Source organism: Oncorhynchus gorbuscha, linkage group LG04 (assembly GCF_021184085.1).
Source record: "Oncorhynchus gorbuscha isolate QuinsamMale2020 ecotype Even-year linkage group LG04, OgorEven_v1.0, whole genome shotgun sequence".
In the NCBI taxonomy this organism is placed as follows: domain Eukaryota; kingdom Metazoa; phylum Chordata; class Actinopteri; order Salmoniformes; family Salmonidae; genus Oncorhynchus; species Oncorhynchus gorbuscha.
This window is the reverse complement of record NC_060176.1, coordinates 70,588,206-70,610,018: the sequence shown is the minus strand read 5'-3', so window position 1 is coordinate 70,610,018 and position 21,813 is coordinate 70,588,206. Positions and strand designations below refer to the sequence as shown.

General features: G+C 44.1%; 1 protein-coding gene and 7 non-coding genes across 9 annotated transcripts in view; all 8 read left to right on the top strand.

The window, feature by feature from the left end:
* LOC124033407 (DNA repair protein XRCC4-like) overlaps positions 1-21,813 on the top strand; it is an 83,042-nt gene that overhangs the window by 34,792 nt on the left and 26,437 nt on the right. The gene's annotated exons all lie outside the window — the stretch shown is intronic.
* On the top strand, positions 1,011-1,083 carry trnar-ccu. Its single transcript has one exon. It is a non-coding gene; the product is annotated as a tRNA-Arg (tRNA).
* Positions 2,118-2,190, top strand: trnar-ccu. Its single transcript has one exon. It is a non-coding gene; the product is annotated as a tRNA-Arg (tRNA).
* Positions 3,013-3,085, top strand: trnar-ccu. Its single transcript has one exon. It is a non-coding gene; the product is annotated as a tRNA-Arg (tRNA).
* trnar-ccu lies at positions 4,122-4,194 on the top strand. Its single transcript has one exon. It is a non-coding gene; the product is annotated as a tRNA-Arg (tRNA).
* trnar-ccu lies at positions 5,651-5,723 on the top strand. The gene has a single exon. It is a non-coding gene; the product is annotated as a tRNA-Arg (tRNA).
* trnar-ccu lies at positions 8,273-8,345 on the top strand. The gene has a single exon. It is a non-coding gene; the product is annotated as a tRNA-Arg (tRNA).
* On the top strand, positions 9,761-9,833 carry trnar-ccu. The gene has a single exon. It is a non-coding gene; the product is annotated as a tRNA-Arg (tRNA).

Below are 21,813 nucleotides of genomic sequence, written 5' to 3'. Positions count from 1 at the left end.
GATGGATCAAAAACAATTTCCACTAACCAGCTTTTTAGCATTGAAGTGCAAACAAATATTTAAAAAAAATGCTTAGTTTCATTCCATGTGTAAGTGCCATTATACATTTTTTTTACCTCTTCCATCAGTTCGTATTGGTCATATTGATTACAAAGAACCCCAGTGGCCTTAGACACTGGCCTCCTAAGCCATGGATTGTGAGATCTAGTCTTTTCTGAAATGTCTGAAAGCAGAGTGGTGCAGTGGAAGTGTGCTGGGCGCATAACCCAGAGGTTGATGGATCAAAACAATTTCCTGCTAACAAGCATTTTTTAGCATTGAAGTGCAAACAAATATTTTAAAAAATGCGTAGTTTCATTCCATGTGTAAGTGCCATTATACATTTTTTTTACCTCTTCCATCAGTTCGTATTGGTCATATTGATTACAAAGAACCCCAGTGTCCTAAGACACTGGCCTCCTAAGCCATGGATTGTGAGATCTAGTCTTTTCTGAAATGGCTGAAAGCAGAGTGGTGCAGTGGAAGTGTGCTGGGCGCATAACCCAGAGGTTGATGGATCAAAAGCTTTTCCTGCTAACAAGCTTTTTTAGCATTGAAGTGCAAACAAATATTTTAAAAAATGCGTAGTTTCATTCCATGTGTAAGTGCCATTTTACATTTTTTTGCCTCTTCCATCAGTTCGTATTGGTCATATTGATTACAAATAACCCCAGTGGCCGAAGACACTGGCCTCCTAAGCCATGGATTGTGAGGTTTAGTCTTTTCTGAAGTGGCTGAAAGCAGAGTTGTGCAGCGGATGCGAGCTGGGCCCATAACCCAGAGGTCAATGGATTGAAACCATCCTCTGCTAACCAGTCTGTTTTTAAAATGAAACGCAAACAGAAATAAGAAAGCGGAATTTCATGGAAATAAGAAAGCGGAATTTCATGGGCCATGTGTGTCAGTGCCATACATTACACATTGTTTTTGCTGCTTCTATCAGTTTGTACTGTTTTGAAAAAGTAAAAAGTGCCCCAGTGGCCTAATGGATAAGGCACTGGCCTCCTAAGCCAGGGATTGTGGGTTCAAGTCCCATCTGGGGTGTTTGAAAATAGTGGTGCACACGGAAGTTGCTGGGTCCATAACCCAGAGGTTGATGGATCAAAAACAATTTCCACTAACCAGCTTTTTTAGCATTGAAGTGCAAACAAATATTTTAAAAAATGCGTAGTTTCATTCCATGTGTAAGTGCCATTATACATTTTTTTTACCTCTTCCATCAGTTCGTATTGGTCATATTGATTACAAAGAACCCCAGTGGCCGAAGACACTGGCCTCCTAAGCCATGGATTGTGAGATCTAGTCTTTTTTCTGAAAAATGGCTGAAAGCAGAGTGGTGCAGTGGAAGTGTGCTGGGCGCATAACCCAGAGGTTGATGGATCAAAAGCTTTTCCTGCTAAAGCTTTTTTAGCATTGAAGTGCAAACAAAATTTTAAAAAATGCGTAGTTTCATTCCATGTGTAAGTGCCATTATACATTTTTTTTACCTCTTCCATCAGTTCGTATTGGTCATATTGATTACAAAGAACCCCAGTGGCCTTAGACACTGGCCTCCTAAGCCATGGATTGTGAGATCTAGTCTTTTCTGAAATGCTGAAAGCAGAGTGGCGCAGTGGAAGTGTGCTGGGCGCATAACCCAGAGGTTGATGGATCAAAAGCTTTTCCTGCTAACAAGCTTTTTTAGCATTGAAGTGCGAACAAATGTTTTAAAAAATGCGTAGTTTCATTCCATGTGTAAGTGCCATTTTTACATTTTTTTTGCCTCTTCCATCAGTTCGTATTGGTCATATTGATTACAAATAACCCCAGTGGCCGAAGACACTGGCCTCCTAAGCCATGGATTGTGAGGTTTAGTCTTTTCTGAAGTGGCTGAAAGCAGAGTTGTGCAGCGGATGCGAGCGGGCCCATAACCCAGAGGTCAATGGATTGAAACCATCCTCTGCTAACCAGTCTGTTTTTAAAATGAAACGCAAACAGAAATAAGAAAGCGGAATTTCATGGGAATGTGTCAGTGCCATACATTACACATTGTTTTTGCTGCTTCTATCAGTTTGTACTGGTTGATAAAAGTAAAAAGTGCCCCAGTGGCCTAATGGATAAGGCACTGGCCTCCTAAGCCAGGGATTGTGGGTTCAAGTCCCATCTGGGGTGTTCCACTAAAGATAGTGGTGCACAAATATTTAAAAAAATGGAAGTTTGCTGGGTCCATAACCCAGAGGTTGATGGATCAAAAACAATTTCCACTAACCAGCTTTTTTAGCATTGAAGTGCAAACAAATATTTTCAAAAAATTTGTAGCTTTTTTCATTTCAAACATATTTTAAAAAAGTAGTTTCATTCCATGTGTAAGTGCCATTATTTTTTTACCTCTTCCATCAATTCGTATTGGTCATATTGATTACAAAGAACCCCAGTGGCCTTAGACACTGGCCTCCTAAGCCATGGATTGTGAGGTTTAGTTTTTTCTGAAGTGGCTGAAAGCAGAGTGGTGCAATGGAAGTGTGCTGGGCGCATAACCCAGAGGTTGATGGATCAAAAGCTTTTCCTGCTAACAAGCTTTTTTTAGCATTGAAGTGCAAATGTTTTAAAAAACAAATAGTTAAAAAAATGCATAGTTTCATTCCATGTGTAACTGCCATTATACATTTTTTTACCTCTTCCATCAGTTCGTATTGGTCATATTGATTACAAATAACCCCAGTGGCCGAAGACACTGGCCTCCTAAGCCATGGATTGTGAGGTTTAGTCTTTTCTGAAGTGGCTGAAAGCAGAGTTGTGCAGCGGATGCGAGCTGGGCCCATAACCCAGAGGTCAATGGATTGAAACCATCCTCTGCTAACCAGTCTGTTTTTAAAATGAAACGCAAACAGAAATAAGAAAGCGGAATTTCATGGGCATGTGTCAGTGCCATACATTACACATTGTTTTTGCTGCTTCTATCAGTTTGTACTGTTTGAAAAAGAAAAGTAAAAAGCCCCAGTGGCCTAATGGATAAGGCACTGGCCTCCTAAGCCAGGGATTGTGGGTTCAAGTCCCATCTGGGGTGTTTGAAAGCATAGTGGTGCACCGGAAGTTTGCTGGGTCCATAACCCAGAGGTTGATGGATCAAAAACAATTTCCACTAACCAGCTTTTTTAGCATTGAAGTGCAAACAAATATTTTAAAAAATGCGTAGTTTCATTCCATGTGTAAGTGCCATTATACATTTTTTTACCTCTTCCATCAGTTCGTATTGGTCATATTGATTACAAAGAACCCCAGTGGCCTTAGACACTGGCCTCCTAAGCCATGGATTGTGAGATCTAGTCTTTTCTGAAATGTCTGAAAGCAGAGTGGTGCAGTGGAAGTGTGCTGGGCGCATAACCCAGAGGTTGATGGATCAAAAGCTTTTCCTGCTAACAAGCTTTTTTTAGCATTGAAGTGCAAACAAATATTTAAAAAAATGCGTAGTTTCATTCCATGTGTAAGTGCCCATTATACATTTTTTTTACCTCTTCCATCAGTTCGTATTGGTCATATTGATTACAAAGAACCCCAGTGGCCTTAGACACTGGCCTCCTAAGCCATGGATTGTGAGATCTAGTCTTTTCTGAAATGTCTGAAAGCAGAGTGGTGCAGTGGAAGTGTGCTGGGCGCATAACCCAGAGGTTGATGGATCAAAAGCTTTTCCTGCTAACAAGCTTTTTTTAGCATTGAAGTGCGAACAAATTTTAAAAAATGCGTAGTTTCATTCCATGTGTAAGTGCCATTTTACATTTTTTTGCCTCTTCCATCAGTTCGTATTGGTCATATTGATTACAAATAACCCCAGTGGCCGAAGACACTGGCCTCCTAAGCCATGGATTGTGAGGTTTAGTCTTTTCTGAAGTGGCTGAAAGCAGAGTTGTGCAGCGGATGCGAGCTGGGCCCATAACCCAGAGGTCAATGGATTGAAACCATCCTCTGCTAACCAGTCTGTTTTTAAAATGGAAACGCAAACAGAAATAAGAAAGCGGAATTTCATGGGCATGTGTCAGTGCCATACATTACACATTGTTTTTGCTGCTTCTATCAGTTTGTACTGTTTGGAAAAAGTAAAAAGTGCCCCAGTGGCCTAATGGATAAGGCACTGGCCTCCTAAGCCAGGGATTGTGGGTTCAAGTCCCATCTGGGGTGTTTGAAAATAGTGGTGCACCGGAAGCTTGCTGGGTCCATAACCCAGAGGTTGATGGATCAAAAACAATTTCCACTAACCAGCTTTTTTAGCATTGAAGTGCAAACAAATATATTTTAAAAAATGCGTAGTTTCATTCCATGTGTAAGTGCCATTATACATTTTTTTTACCTCTTCCATCAGTTCGTATTGGTCATATTGATTACAAAGAACCCCAGTGGCCTTAGACACTGGCCTCCTAAGCCATGGATTGTGAGATCTAGTCTTTTCTGAAATGGCTGAAAGCAGAGTGGTGCAGTGGAAGTGTGCTGGGCGCATAACCCAGAGGTTGATGGATCAAAAGCTTTTCCTGCTAACAAGCTTTTTTTTAGCATTGAAGTGCAAACAAATTAAAAAATGCGTTAGTTTCAAAAAATGCTCTTAGTTTCATTCCATGTGTAAGTGCCATTTTACAGGTTGATTTTTTTTTACCTCTTCCATCAGTTCGTATTGGTCATATTACAAAGAACCCCAGTGGCCTAAGACACTGGCCTCCTAAGCCATGGATTGTGAGATTAGTCTTTTCCTGAAAGCAGAGTGGCCCCAGACAGTGTGCTGGCCCATAACCCAGAGGTTGATGGACAAAACTGGCCTTAAGCCATGGATTGTGAGATCTAGTCTTTTCTGAAAAGAACCCCTGAAAGCAGAGTGTCTAGTCTTTTCTGGGGTGCTGAAAGCAGAGTGTGCAGCTGTGCTGGGCATAACCCAGAGGTTGATGGATCAAAAACAATTTCCACTAACCAGCTTTTTTAGCATTGAAGTGCAAACAAATATTTTAAAAAATGCGTAGTTTCATTCCATGTGTAAGTGCCATTATACATTTTTTTTACCTCTTCCATCAGTTCGTATTGGTCATATTGATTACAAAGAACCCCAGTGGCCTTAGACACTGGCCTCCTAAGCCATGGATTGTGAGATCTAGTCTTTTCTGAAATGCTGAAAGCAGAGTGGCGTGGAAGTGTGCTGGGCGCATAACCCAGAGGTTGATGGATCAAAAGCTTTTCCTGCTAACAAGTTTTTTTTAGCATTGAAGTGCGAACAAATGTTTTAAAAAATGCGTAGTTTCATTCCATGTGTAAGTGCCATTTTACATTTTTTTTGCCTCTTCCATCAGTTCGTATTGGTCATATTGATTACAAATAACCCCAGTGGCCGAAGACACTGGCCTCCTAAGCCATGGATTGTGAGGTTTAGTCTTTTCTGAAGTGGCTGAAAGCAGAGTTGTGCAGCGGATGCGAGCTGGGCCCATAACCCAGAGGTCAATGGATTGAAACCATCCTCTGCTAACCAGTCTGTTTTTAAAATGAAACGCAAACAGAAATAAGAAAGCGGAATTTCATGGGAATGTGTCAGTGCCATACATTACACATTGTTTTTGCTGCTTCTATCAGTTTGTACTGGTTGAGAAAAGTAAAAAGTGCCCCAGTGGCCTAATGGATAAGGCACTGGCCTCCTAAGCCAGGGATTGTGGGTTCAAGTCCCATCTGGGGTGTTTGAAAATAAGTGGTGCACGGAAGTTTGCTGGGTCCATAACCCAGAGGTTGATGGATCAAAAACAATTTCCACTAACCAGCTTTTTTAGCATTGAAGTGCAAACAAATATTTTAAAAAATGCGTAGTTTCATTCCATGTGTAAGTGCCATTATACATTTTTTTTTACCTCTTCCATCAGTTCGTATTGGTCATATTGATTACAAAGAACCCCAGTGGCCTTAACCCTAGTCAGTGGCCTTAGACACTGGCCTCCTAAGCCATGGATTGTGAGATCTAGTCTTTTCTGAAATGTCTGAAAGCAGAGTGGTGCAGCTGGAAGTGTGCTGGGCGCATAACCCAGAGGTTGATGGATCAAAAGCTTTTCCTGCTAACAAGCTTTTTTAGCATTGAAGTGCAAACAAATGTTTTAAAAAATGCGTAGTTTCATTCCATGTGTAGTGCCATTATACATTTTTTTTTGCCTCTTCCATCAGTTCGTATTGGTCATATTGATTACAAAGAACCCCAGTGGCCTTAGACACTGGCCTCCTAAGCCATGGATTGTGAGATCTAGTCTTTTCTGAAATGGCTGAAAGCAGAGTGGTGCAGCGGAAGTGTGCTGGGCGCATAACCCAGAGGTTGATGGATCAAAAACCCAGAGGTTGATGGATCAAAAAATTTCCTGCTAACAGCTTTTTTAGCATTGAAGTGCAAACAAATATTTTAAAAAATGCGTAGTTTCATTCCATGTGTAAGTGCCATTATACATTTTTTTTACCTCTTCCATCAGTTCGTATTGGTCATATTGATTACAAAGAACCCCAGTGGCCTTAGACACTGGCCTCCTAAGCCATGGATTGTGAGATCTAGTCTTTTCTGAAATGTCTGAAAGCAGAGTGGTGCAGTGGAAGTGTGCTGGGCGCATAACCCAGAGGTTGATGGATCAAAAGCTTTTCCTGCTAACAGGTTGATGGATCAAAAGCTTTTTTTTTAGCATTGAAGTGCAAACAAATGTTTTAAAAAATGCGTAGTTTCATTCCATGTGTAAGTGCCATTTTACATTTTTTTTGCCTCTTCCATCAGTTCGTATTGGTCATATTGATTACAAATAACCCCAGTGGCCGAAGACACTGGCCTCCTAAGCCATGGATTGTGAGGTTTAGTCTTTTCTGAAGTGGCTGAAAGCAGAGTTGTGCAGCGGATGCGAGCTGGGCCCATAACCCAGAGGTCAATGGATTGAAACCATCCTCTGCTAACCAGTCTGTTTTTAAAATGAAACGCAAACAGAAATAAGAAAGCGGAATTTCATGGGCATGTGTCAGTGCCATACATTACACATTGTTTTTGCTGCTTCTATCAGTTTGTACTGGTTTTGAAAAAGTAAAAAGTGCCCCAGTGGCCTAATGGATAAGGCACTGGCCTCCTAAGCCAGGGATTGATGGATCAAAACAATTTCCACTAACCAGCTTTTTAAAGATTGGGGTTCTCCATCATCTGGGGTGTTTGAAAATAGTGGTGCACCGGAAGTTTGCTGGGTCCATAACCCAGAGGTTGATGGATCAAAAACAATTTCCACTAACCAGCTTTTTTAGCATTGAAGTGCAAACAAATATTTTAAAAAATGCGTAGTTTCATTCCATGTGTAAGTGCCATTATACATTTTTTTTACCTCTTCCATCAGTTCGTATTGGTCATATTGATTACAAAGAACCCCAGTGGCCTTAGACACTGGCCTCCTAAGCCATGGATTGTGAGATCTAGTCTTTTCTGAAATGTCTGAAAGCAGAGTGGTGCAGCCTCCTAAGCCATGGATTGTGGAAGTGTGCTGGGCGCATAACCCAGAGGTTGATGGATCAAAAGCAATTTCCTGCTAACAAGCTTTTTTAGCATTGAAGTGCAAACAAATATTTTAAAAAATGCGTAGTTTCATTCCATGTGTAAGTGCCATTATACATTTTTTTTTTACCTCTTCCATCAGTTCGTATTGGTCATATTGATTACAAAGAACCTGTGGCCTAAGACACTGGCCTCCTAAGCCATGGATTGTGAGATCTAGTCTTTTCTGAAATGTCTGAAAGCAGAGTGGTGCAGTGGAAGTGTGCTGGGCGCATAACCCATAACCCAGAGGTTGATGGATCAAAAGCTTTTCCTGCTAATTGGTCATATTTTTTTTTAGCATTGAAGTGCGAACAAATGTTGAAAAAAAATGCGTAGTTTCATTCCATGTGTAAGTGCCATTTTACATTTTTTGCCTCTTCCATCAGTTCGTATTGGTCATATTGATTACAAATAACCCCAGTGGCCGAAGACACTGGCCTCCTAAGCCATGGATTGTGAGGTTTAGTCTTTTCTGAAGTGGCTGAAAGCAGAGTTGTGCAGCGGATGCGAGCTGGGCCCATAACCCAGAGGTCAATGGATTGAAACCATCCTCTGCTAACCAGTCTGTTTTTAAAATGAAACGCAAACAGAAATAAGAAAGCGGAATTTCATGGGCATGTGTCAGTGCCATACATTACACATGTTTTTGCTGCTTCTATCAGTTTGTACTGTTTGGAAAAAGTAAAAAGTGCCCCAGTGGCCTAATGGATAAGGCACTGGCCTCCTAAGCCAGGGATTGTGGGTTCAAGTCCCATCTGGGGTGTTTGAAAGATAGTGGCGCACCGGTTTGCTGGGTCCATAACCCAGAGGTTGATGGATCAAAAACAATTTCCACTAACCAGCTTTTTTAGCATTGAAGTGCAAACAAATATTTTAAAAAATGCGTAGTTTCATTCCATGTGTAAGTGCCATTATACATTTTTTTTACCTCTTCCATCAGTTCGTATTGGTCATATTGATTACAAAGAACCCCAGTGGCCTTAGACACTGGCCTCCTAAGCCATGGATTGTGAGATCTAGTCTTTTCTGAAATGGCTGAAAGCAGAGTGGTGCAGCGGAAGTGTGAAGTGTGCTGGGCGCATAACCCAGAGGTTGATGGATCAAAAGCTTTTCCTGCTAACAAGCTTTTTTAGCATTGAAGTGCAAAAATTTTCCATCAGTTCGTATTGGTCATATTGATTACAAAGAAAAAAATGCGTAGTTTCATTCCATGTGTAAGTGCCATTAGTTTACATGTGTAAGTGCCATTTTTTTTTACCTCTTCCATCAGTTCGTATTGGTCATATTGATTACAAAGAACCCCAGTGGCCTTAGACACTGGGCCTTAGACACTGGCCTCCTAAGCCATGGATTGTGAGATCTAGTCTTTTCTGAAATGTCTGATTACAAAAACCCCAAAGACACTGGCATTGTGAGGAAGTGTTTGCAGAGTGGCGCATGCTGGGCTGGGCCCATAACCCAGAGGTTGATGGATCAAAAACAATTTCCACTAACCAGCTTTTTTAGCATTGAAGTGCAAACAAATATTTTTAAAAAATGCGTAGTTTCATTCCATGTGTAAGTGCCATTATACATTTTTTTTACCTCTTCCATCAGTTCGTATTGGTCATATTGATTACAAAGAACCCCAGTGGCCTTAGACACTGGCCTCCTAAGCCATGGATTGTGAGATCTAGTCTTTTCTGAAATGTCTGAAAGCAGAGTGGTGCAGTGGAAGTGTGCTGGGCGCATAACCCAGAGGTTGATGGATCAAAAGCTTTTCCTGCTAACAAGCTTTTTTTAGCATTGAAGTGCGAACAAATGTTTTAAAAAATGGTTAGTTTCATTCCATGTGTAAGTGCCATTTTACATTTTTTTTGCCTCTTCCATCAGTTCGTATTGGTCATATTGATTACAAATAACCCCAGTGGCCGAAGACACTGGCCTCCTAAGCCATGGATTGTGAGGTTTAGTCTTTTCTGAAGTGGCTGAAAGCAGAGTTGTGCAGCGGATGCGAGCTGGGCCCATAACCCAGAGGTCAATGGATTGAAACCATCCTCTGCTAACCAGTCTGTTTTTAAAATGAAACGCAAACAGAAATAAGAAAGCGGAATTTCATGGGAATGTGTCAGTGCCATACATTACACATTGTTTTTGCTGCTTCTATCAGTTTGTACTGGTTTGGAAAAAGTAAAAAGTGCCCCAGTGGCCTAATGGATAAGGCACTGGCCTCCTAAGCCAGGGATTGTGGGTTCAAGTCCCATCTGGGGTGTTTGAAAGATAGTGGCGCACCGGAATTTGCTGGGTCCATAACCCAGAGGTTGATGGATCAAAAACAATTTCCACTAACCAGCTTTTTTAGCATTGAAGTGCAAACAAATATTTTAAAAAATGCGTAGTTTCATTCCATGTGTAAGTGCCATTATACATTTTTTTTACCTCTTCCATCAGTTCGTATTGGTCATATTGATTACAAAGAACCCCAGTGGCCTTAGACACTGGCCTCCTAAGCCATGGATTGTGAGATCTAGTCTTTTCTGAAATGGCTGAAAGCAGAGTGGCGCAGCGGAAGTGTGCTGGGCGCATAACCCAGAGGTTGATGGATCAAAAGCTTTTCCTGCTAACAAGCTTTTTTTAGCATTGAAGTGCAAACAAATGTTTTAAAAAATGCGTAGTTTCATTCCATGTGTAAGTGCCATTATACATTTTTTTTACCTCTTCCATCAGTTCGTATTGGTCATATTGATTACAAAGAACCCCAGTGGCCTTAGACACTGGCCTCCTAAGCCATGGATTGTGAGATCTAGTCTTTTCTGAAATGGCTGAAAGCAGAGTGGTGCAATGGAAGTGTGCTGGGCGCATAACCCAGAGGTTGATGGATCAAAAGGTTTTCCTGCTAACAAGCATTTTTTAGCATTGAAGTGCAAACAAATATTTTAAAAAATGCGTAGTTTCATTCCATGTGTAAGTGCCATTATACATTTTTTTTACCTCTTCCATCAGTTCGTATTGGTCATATTGATTACAAAGAACCCCAGTGTCCTAAGACACTGGCCTCCTAAGCCATGGATTGTGAGATCTAGTCTTTTCTGAAATGGCTGAAAGCAGAGTGGTGCAGTGGAAGTGTGCTGGGCGCATAACCCAGAGGTTGATGGATCAAAAGCTTTTCCTGCTAACAAGCTTTTTTAGCATTGAAGTGCGAACAAATGTTTTAAAAAATGCTTAGTTTCATTCCATGTGTAAGTGCCATTTTACATTTTTTTTGCCTCTTCCATCAGTTCGTATTGGTCATATTGATTACAAATAACCCCAGTGGCCGAAGACACTGGCCTCCTAAGCCATGGATTGTGAGGTTTAGTCTTTTCTGAAGTGGCTGAAAGCAGAGTTGTGCAGCGGAAGTGTGCTGGGCCCATAATCCAGAGGTTGATGGATCAAAAACAATTTCCACTAACCAGCTTTTTTAGCATTGAAGTGCAAACAAATATTTTAAAAAATGCGTAGTTTCATTCCATGTGTAAGTGCCATTATACATTTTTTTTACCTCTTCCATCAGTTCGTATTGGTCATATTGATTACAAAGAACCCCAGTGTACTAAGACACTGGCCTCCTAAGCCATGGATTGTGAGATCTAGTCTTTTCTGAAATGTCTGAAAGCAGAGTGGATGCAGCTGGGTCCATAACCCAGAGGTTGATGGTGCTGGGAAGTGCAAACATAACCCAGAGGTTGATGGATCAAAAGCATATTTTCCTGCTAACCAGCTTTTTTTAGCATTGAAGTGCAGTGCAGTGCAAACAAAATGTTTTTTAAAAAAATGCGTAGTTTCATTCCATGTGTAAGTGCCATTATACATTTTTTTTACCTCTTCCATCAGTTCGTATTGGTCATATTGATTACAAAGAACCCCAGTGGCCTTAGACACTGGCCTCCTAAGCCATGGATTGTGAGATCTAGTCTTTTCTGAAATGGCTGAAAGCAGAGTGGCGCAGTGGAAGTGTGCTGGGCGCATAACCCAGAGGTTGATGGATCAAAAGCTTTTCCTGCTAACAAGCTTTTTTAGCATTGAAGTGCGAACAAATGTTTTAAAAAATGGTTAGTTTCATTCCATGGGTAAGTGCCATTTTACATTTTTTTTGCCTCTTCCATCAGTTCGTATTGGTCATATTGATTACAAATAACCCCAGTGGCCGAAGACACTGGCCTCCTAAGCCAATAACAGAAATCCCTCTAGTCTGTAGAGGGGAATAACAGGAGAAGCGGCCACAGACTGCAGGTCGCTTCGGGTAGGCGCAGGCCGTAGTTGACAGAGACACCTGCTCACACGCAGCATCTGATGAAGGCAAAAACACGACAGGACAGGGCGATACACAATCACAGCACGGTGAATTCTAAACAAGGAACCGACAGGACAGGAACGGAACACAAAGGAAGAAATAGGGACTCTAATCAGGGGAAAGGATCGGGAACAGGGGGAAGACTAAATGATGATTAGGGGAATAGGAACAGCTGGGAGCAGGAACGAACGATAGAGAGAAGAGAGAGCGAGAGAGTGAGAGAGGGAGGGGGAGAGAGAGGGATAGAAAGAGGGAAAGAACCTAATAAGACCAGCAGAGGGAAACGAATAGAATGGGGAGCACAGGGACAAGACATGATAATAAATGACAAACATGACAGTACCCCCCCACTCACCGAGCGCCTCCTGGCGCACTCGAGGAGGAATCCTGGCGGCAACGGAGGAAATCATCGATGAGTGAACGGTCCAGCACGTCCCGAGACGGAACCCAACTCCTCTCCTCAGGACCGTAACCCTCCCAATCCACTAAGTATTGGTGACCCCGTCCCCGAGAACGCATGTCCATGATCTTATGTACCTTGTAAATAGGTGCGCTCTCGACAAGGACGGGAGGGGGGAGGGAAGACGAACGGGGGTGCGAAGAAAGGGCTTAACACAGGAGACATGGAAGACAGGATGGACGCGACGAAGATGTCGCGGAAGAAGCAGTCGCACAGCGACAGGATTGACGACCTGGGAGACACGGAACGGACCAATGAACCGCGGAGTCAACTTACGAGAAGCTGTCGTAAGAGGAAGGTTGCGAGTGGAAAGCCACACTCTCTGGCCGCAACAATACCTTGGACTCTTAATCCTGCGTTTATTGGCGGCTCTCACAGTCTTCCCCGCAGACAAAGGCAGACCGGTAATGAAGTCTAAGGCGATGTGAGACCATGGTCGAGAAGGAATGGGGAGCGGTCTGAGACGACCGGCAGGAGGAGAGTTACCCGACTTAGTCTGCGCGCAGTCCGAACAAGCAGCCACGAAACGGCGCGTGTCACGCTCCTGAGTCGGCCACCAAAAGCGCTGGCGAATAGACGCAAGAGTGCCTCGAACACCGGGATGACCAGCTAACTTGGCAGAGTGAGCCCACTGAAGAACAGCCAGACGAGTGGAAACAGGAACGAAAAGGAGGTTACTAGGACAAGCGCGCGGCGACGCAGTGTGCGTGAGTGCTTGCTTAACCTGTCTTTCAATTCCCCAGACTGTTAACCCGACAACACGCCCATAAGGAAGAATCCCCTCGGGATCAGTAGAAGCCACAGAAGAACTAAACAGACGGGATAAGGCATCAGGCTTGGTGTTCTTGCTACCCGGACGGTAAGAAATCACAAACTCGAAACGAGCGAAAAACAACGCCCAACGAGCTTGACGGGCATTAAGTCGTTTGGCAGAACGGATGTACTCAAGGTTCTTATGGTCTGTCCAAACGACAAAAGGAACGGTCGCCCCTCCAACCACTGTCGCCATTCGCCTAGGGCTAAGCGGATGGCGAGCAGTTCACGGTTACCCACATCATAGTTGCGCTCAGATGGCGACAGGCGATGAGAAAAATAAGCGCAAGGATGAACCTTATCGTCAGACTGGAAGCGCTGGGATAGAATGGCTCCCACGCCTACCTCTGAAGCGCCAACCTCGACAATGAATTGTCTAGTGACGTCAGGAGTAACGAGGATAGGAGCGGACGTAAAACGTTCTTTTAGAAGATCAAAAGCTCCCTGGGCGGAACCGGACCACTTAAAACACGTCTTGACAGAAGTAAGAGCTGTGAGAGGGGCAGCAACTTGACCGAAATTACGAATGAAACGCCGATAGAAATTAGCGAAACCTAAAAAGCGCTGCAACTCGACACGTGACCTTGGAACGGGCCAATCACTGACAGCTTGGACCTTAGCGGAATCCATCTGAATGCCTTCAGCGGAAATAACGGAACCGAGAAAAGTAACGGAGGAGACATGAAAAGAGCACTTCTCAGCCTTTACGTAGAGACAATTCTCTAAAAGGCGCTGTAGAACACGTCGAACGTGCTGAACATGAATCTCGAGTGACGGAGAAAAAATCAGGATATCGTCAAGATAGACAAAAACAAAGATGTTCAGCATGTCTCTCAGAACATCATTAACTAATGCCTGAAAAACAGCTGGCGCATTGGCGAGACCGAACGGCAGAACCCGGTACTCAAAATGCCCTAACGGAGTGTTAAACGCCGTTTTCCACTCGTCCCCCTCTCTGATGCGCACGAGATGGTAAGCGTTACGAAGGTCCAACTTAGTAAAGCACCTGGCTCCCTGCAGAATCTCGAAGGCTGATGACATAAGGGGAAGCGGATAACGATTCTTAACCGTTATGTCATTCAGCCCTCGATAATCCACGCAGGGGCGCAGAGTACCGTCCTTCTTCTTAACAAAAAGAACCCCGCCCCGGCCGGAGAAGAAGAAGGCACTATGGTACCGGCGTCAAGAGACACAGACAAATAATCCTCGAGAGCCTTACGTTCGGGAGCCGACAGAGAGTATAGTCTACCTCGAGGAGGAGTGGTCCCCGGAAGGAGATCAATACTACAATCATACGACCGGTGAGGAGGAAGGGAGTTGGCTCGGGACCGACTGAAGACCGTGCGCAGATCATGATATTCCTCCGGCACTCCTGTCAAATCGCCAGGTTCCTCCTGAGAAGTAGGGACAGAAGAAACGGGAGGGATGGCAGACATTAAACACTTCACATGACAAGAAACGTTCCAGGATAGGATAGAATTACTAGACCAATTAATAGAAGGATTATGACATACTAGCCAGGGATGACCCAAAACAACAGGTGTAAACGGTGAACGGAAAATCAAAAAGAAATAGTCTCACTGTGGTTACCAGATACTGTGAGAGTTAAAGGTAGTGTCTCAAATTTGATACTGGGAAGATGACTACCATCTAAGGCAAACATGGGCGTAGGCTTGTCTAACGGTCTGAAAGGAATGTTATGTTTCCGAACCCATGCTTCGTCCATGAAACAACCCTCAGCCCCAGAGTCAATCAAGGCACTGCATGTAGCACCCGAACCGGTCCAGCGTAGATGGACCGACATAGTAGTACAAGATCTAGATGAAGAGACCTGAGTAGTAGCGCTCACCAGTAGCCCTCCGCTTACTGATGGGCTCTGGCCTCTTACTGGACATGAATTAACAAAATGTCCAGCAACTCCGCAATAGAGGCACAGGCGGTTGGTGATCCTCCGTTCCCTCTCCTTAGTCGAGATGCGAATCCCTCCCAGCTGCATGGGCTCAGTCTCAAAGCCAGAGGAGGGAGATGGTTGCGATGCGGAGCAGGGAAACACCGTTGATGCGAGCTCTCTTCCACGAGCCCGGTGACGAAGATCTACCCGTCGTTCTATGCGGATGGCGAGAGCAATCAAAGAGTCCACATCTGAAGGAACCTCCCGGGAGAGAATCTCATCCTTAACCACTGCGTGGAGTCCCTCCAGAAAACGAGCGAGCAGCGCCGGCTCGTTCCACTCACTAGAGGCAGCAAGAGTGCGAAACTCAATAGAATAATCCGTTATGGACCGTTCACCTTGGCATAAGGAAGCCAGGGCCCTAGAAGCCTCCCTACCAAAAACTGAACGGTCAAAAACCCGAATCATCTCCTCTTTAAAGTTCTGGAACTTGTTAGAGCAATCAGCCCTTGCCTCCCAGATAGCTGTGCCCCATTCTCGAGCCCGGCCAGTAAGGAGTGAAATGACGTAAGCAACCCGAGCTCTCTCTCTAGAGTATGTGTTGGGTTGGAGAGAGAACACAATCTCACACTGCGTGAGAAAGGAGCGGCACTCAGTGGGCTGCCCGGAGTAGCAAGGTGGGTTATTAACCCTAGGTTCTGGAGGCTCGGCAGGCCAGGAAGTAACAGGTGGCACGAGACGTAGACTCTGGAACTGTCCAGAGAGGTCGGAAACCTGAGCGGCCAGGTTCTCCACGGCATGGCGAGCAGCAGACAATTCCTGCTCGTGTCTGCCGAGCATGGCTCCTTGGATCTTGACGGCAGTGTAACGAGCGTCTGAAGTCGCTGGGTCCATTCCTTGGTCGGTTCCTTCTGTCATGCAGGTGAAAGAGGACCCAAAAGCGACTTAACAGAAACAGAGTTTATTCAAGTCCAAACAGGGAATAACAGAAATCCTCTAGTCTGTAGAGGGGAATAACAGGAGAAGCGGCCACAGACTGCAGGTCGCTTCGGGTAGGCGCAGGCCGTAGTTGACAGAGACACCTGCTCACACGCAGCATCTGATGAAGGCAAAAAACACGACAGGACAGGGCGATACACAATCACAGCATGGTGAATACTAAACAAGGAACCGACGGGACAGGAACGGAACACAAAGGAATAAATAGGGACTCTAATCAGGGGAAAGGATCGGGAACAGGTGTGGGAAGACTAAATGATGATTAGGGGAATAGGAACAGCTGGGAGCAGGAACGGAACGATAGAGAGAAGAGAGAGCGAGAGAGTGAGAGAGGGAGGGGAGAGAGAGGGATAGAAAGAGGGAAAGAACCCCTGGGCCTGAGTATTTTCTGAAAAGTGTGGTGTGCAGGTTTCGTCACAAGTCTGATTTCTGCTTGTGTTTTCTTCTTTTTAAATTTTTACCTTTATTTAACCAGGCAAGTCAGTTAAGAACACATTCTTATTTTCAATGACGGCCTAGGAACAGTGGGTTAACTGCCTGTTCAGGGGCAGAACGACAGACGGGGGTTTGAACTCGCAACCTTCCGGTTACTAGTCCAACGCTCTAACCACTAGGCTACGCTGCCGCCCCCACCCTCTTCTTTGTGAGAGAGAATACACGGGGAGAAAGAGACCAACAGAGAGCAGGAAGGGAAACATAGAGAGAACGGTGATGATGAGGAGTGTCTACTTTGACACGATCAGGTTCACCGTGCCAGGAGAAAACAGCTGTGTGGCCTGCCAGGACAACTCTGGCCTAGACAAAAATTACAAGCATTTAATGAGAGCTTTTGAAGACGCCAGCCTTTATTACAGTGGGTCAACGACCCCAACACAGCCCAGCAAAGATTTAGCACCTCACTACCTTCTGGTTTCCCAACTCATCATGAGGCATTGCATCCTCTTTCTCTATGGGGGGGGGGGGGGGGGATTTGGACCTGAGGTATGCATACGTAAAATGAACTTAATTCATTTTTTTACACACGTCCCTCTTGAATTTAAGTATGTGGAAATGCATGTATTAATTCTCTCATAATTCCACCACCTTTACACGTGAGGAAACTATGAATAAGGTCCAGCAACCTATCGGTTCCAAGTGGAAAAACATCAACTTTCTTTTTTGTGATAGAAATAACACCATTCTCCATGCACTGTAATTTATAACTTGATAAGAGCTATTAATAAGACCTAAGTAAATGAGTCATCTGTTTGGATAAGGGGATTGTAAATATAAAATGACACTTGTTTTAGATCTATTTTAACTTAAACAAATGTGAAACCAGTCATAACACACACACACAAACACACACACACACACGCACGCACGCACGCACGCACACACACACACACACGTGCACACACACGCGCACACACACACGTGCACACACATGCACACACACACACATACATTCATGCTACACACACATCACAACTGCTGCTACCAGACTCTTATTTACTAAAGATTACGTGCAGGAGCTTGCAGGGAAAAGCAAAAGCATGATGTCTTCTTTGATGTTAATTAGCATTTATGAATCTGAGAGTAAATAGAGGCAAATAAATTGATAAAAGTCACCTTGTCCGTGAGAGATTTACATGGTTATCAAAACGTCATGCCATTGTAAGGATACACGAAACACAGCCCTTTAAGTGTTTTTAAAATTCCCTATGGGAAAAGTGAATGGTAGAAAAACGATTGGAAACTTTTTCCTGTTTGACCGCTAGGTTTTATGGGTATTATGACACCTCCACCGTAGGGCTCTATATCGTGAAAAATGGCATGTAAAACAAAATTAGCTTTTTGGTCTTAATTTAAGGTTAGGGTTAGTGCATAAGGTTAGAATTGTGGTTAAGTTTAGGGTTAGATTTAAGGTTAGGGTTAGAGAAAATCCAATTTTAAGAAGATAAAATGTAGAAATAGGTGGGGTTTATGACTTTGTGGCTGTGAGGCCTGAGTTTCCCACTTGGAAAGTATCAAAATCAACCAATAGGGAGCTCTACGCAAATAACTTAATTTTAACTCAGAGGTTCAGATTTTCCAACTTGAATACACCATCTGGCAAGCCAAAATAGTTATAGAGTTAGCACGGTGAACTTGCAAGCACCCCTTTTGAGCAAGCTCTATCCTCAAGATTGCCCTCTCTTCTTTAATCTTCTAATCATATTAAATCAAAGTTTGTCACGTAAGCCGACTACAACAGTGAAATGCCTACTTACAGGCTCTAACCAATAGTGCACAAATGGTAGTAGATGAACAATAGGTAAGTAAAGAAATAAATAACAACAGTAAAAAGACAGTGAAAAATAACAGCAGCGAGGCTATAAAAGTAGCGAGGCTACATACAGCCACCGGTTAGTAGGGCTGATTGAGGTAGTATGTACATGTAGATATGGTTAAAGTGACTATGCATATATGATGAACAGAGAGTAGCAGTAGCGTAAAAGAGGGGTTGGCGGGTGGTGGGTTGCGGGACACAATGCAGATAGCTCGGTTAGCCAATGTGTGGGAGCAGTGGTTGGTGCTCCCGCATGTATGTACATGAATGTATAGTTAAAGTGACTATGCATATATGATAAACAGAGAGTAGCAGCAGCAGCGTAAAAGAGAGGTTGGGCACACAATGCAGATAGTCCGGGTAGCCATTTAATTACCTGTTCAGGAGTCTTATGGCTTGGGGGTAAAAACTGTTGAAAAGCCTTTTGTCCTAGACTTGGCACTCCGGTACCGCTTGCCATGTGGTAGTAGAGAAAACAGTCTATGACTGGGGTGGCTGGGGTCTTTGACAATTTTTAGGGCCTTCCTCTGATACCACCTGGTGTAGAGGTCCTGGATGGCAGGCAGCTTAGCCCCAGTGATGAACTGGGCCGTACGCACTACTCTCTGTAGTGCCTTGTGGTCGGAGGCCAAGCAATTGCCGTACCAGGCAGTGATGCAACCATGCTCTCGATGTTGCTTTCAATCTGCTCCACTACAGCCCCATCGATGAGAAAGGGGCGTGCTCGGTCCTCCTTTTCCTGTTCTCCACAATCATGTGGAGTCGTTCCTGGCCATGCAATCGTGGGTGAACATGAAGTACAGGAGGGGACTGAGCACGCACCTCTGGGTGGGCTCCAGTGTTGAGGATCAGCGTGTTCCTACCTACCCTCACCAGCTGGGGGCGGCCCATCAGGAAGTCCAGGATCCAGTTGCAGAGGCAGATGTTTAGTTCCAAGATCCTTAGCTTAGTGATGAGCTTTGTGGCTACTATGGTGTTGAACGCTGAGTTGTAGTCAATGAATAGCATTCTCACATAGGTGTTCCTTTAGTCCAGGTGGGAAAGGACAGTGTGGAGTGCAATAGAGATGGCATCGTCTATGAATCTTTTTGGGCGGTATGCAATTTGGAATGGGTCTAGGGTTTCTGGGATAATGGTGTTAATGTGAGCCATTACCAGCCTTTCAAAGCACTTCATGGCTACGGATGTGAGTGCTACAGGTCTGTAGTCATTTAGGCAGGTTGCCTTTGTGTTCTTGGGCACAGGGACTATGGTGGTCTGCTTGAAACATGTTGGTGTTACAGACTCAATCAGGGACATGTTGAAAATGTCAGTGTAGACACCTGCCAGTTGGCCAGCACATGCCCGGAGCACACGTCCTGGTAATCCATCTGGCCCGCAGCCTTGTGAATGTTGACCTGTTTAAAGGTCTTACTCACGTTGGCTATGGAGATCGTGATCACGCAGTCGTCTTGAACAGCTAATGCTCTCATACATGCCTGAGTGTTGCTTGCCTCGAAGCGAGTATAGAAGTGATTTAGCTCGTCTGGTAGGCTCTTGTCACTGGGCAGCTCGCGGCTGTGCTTCCCTTTGTAGTCTGTAATAGTTTCTAAAGCCCTGCCACATAAGATGAGCATCGGAGCCGGTGTAGTATGATTCAATCTTAGCCCTATGTTGACGCTTTGCTTGTTGACGCTTTGCCCTTTGCAGGGCTTAGCAGGATTTCTTATAAGCTTCCATCACCTTGTCTTATAAGAGTCCCGCACCTTGAAAGCGGCAGCTCTACCCTTTAGCTCAGTGCGAATGTTGCCTGTAATCCATGGTTTCTGGTTGGGGTGTGTACGTACAGTCACTATGGGGATGACGTCCTCGATGCACTTATTGATAAAGCCAGTGACTGATGTGGTGTACTCCTCAATGCCATCGGAAGAATCCCGGAACATGTTCCAGTCTGTGATCACAAAACAGTCCTGTAGTTTAGCATCTGCTTCATCTGACCACTTTTTTATAGACCGAGTTACTGTTTATTCCTGCTTTAATTGCTGCTTGTAAGCAGGAATCAGGAGGATAGAGTTGTGGTTGGATTTACCAAATAGACGGCGAAGGAGAGCTTTGTACGCGTCTCTGTGTGTGATGTACAGGTGATCTAGAATTTTTTTTCCCTGTGGTTGCACATTTAACATTTTAATAGAAATTGGGTAGAACTGATTTAAGTTTCCCTGCATTAAAGTCTCCGGTCACTAGGAGTGCCGCCTTTCTGTGAGTGGTTTCCTGTTGGCTTATTTCCTTATACAGCTGTCTGAGTGCTGTCTTAGTGCCAGCATTTGTCTGTGGTGGTAAATAAACTGGCATGAAAAGTATAGCCGAAAACTCTCTAGGCAAGTAGTGTGGCCTGCAATTTATCACAATATACTCTACTTCAGGCGAGCAAAATCTAGAGACTTCCTCAAATTTCGTGCATGAGCTGTTGTTTACAAATATGCACAGACCCCCCCCCCCATCTTACATCTAATTTTTTGTCCAATGATTGCACATTGGCGAGTAATATTGACAGTAAAGGCAGCTTTTCCACTTGCTTTCTGAAGATCCTCACGGGGCATCCCACTCTGTGTCCTCTGTACCTGCATCTCTTCCTCTTGCAAATATCTGGGATGCTGGCCTTGTCGGGTGTTAGGAGAATGTCCTGTGCATCCTGCTTGTTGAATTAAAAAATATTTGTTTAATCTGAGGTGAGTGATCGCTGTCTTGATATCCAGAAGCTCTTTTTTGCCGTTAGATACGGTTGAGAACAGCCTCAATTCATTTGCTGCATTTGATACCGTTCCATTTATTCCATTCCATACCATAGAATGAGCCCATCCTCCTATACTGTAGCTCCTCCCACCAGCCTTTCTGGTTTTCTACCTACCAAATGTTATCATGAAATAATGCTTGATAGCTTGAGGGAACATTACATAAACCTAGCTATGTTTAATGGTGAAATATTGGGAATCTATCTATCTATCTATCTATCTATCTATCTATCTATCTATCTATCTATCTATCTATCTAGCTAGCTAGCTAGCTAGCTTATTAAATATTAGCCTGTTCGCTACCTATCGTTAACCGTAACCTCGTCCCAAGGCTCAATTCCTTCCGCATCTGGTGGATGCATCCTTGTTGCATTTTTGCTAGCTGACCTTCTAATCTCTGACCTTCCTTGACCCTGTCATTTTCCTTGCCCTCATCAATGATGCTTCACATGAAGCTGCCAACCATGTCGAAATATGACATGAATCTGCTTGAAACCACGAAACTGCAGCAACCATCATCAATGCAGAGGGAACTGGATGATCTCAGCACCTGGACCGCTACCAATGACATGCTTCTCAATGAGAATAAATGTGTAGTGATGCATGTCATCTTCTCTGAAAACCCAGCCTGCACCACCCCCTCTTCATCAATGTACCATCACTCATTCATATAT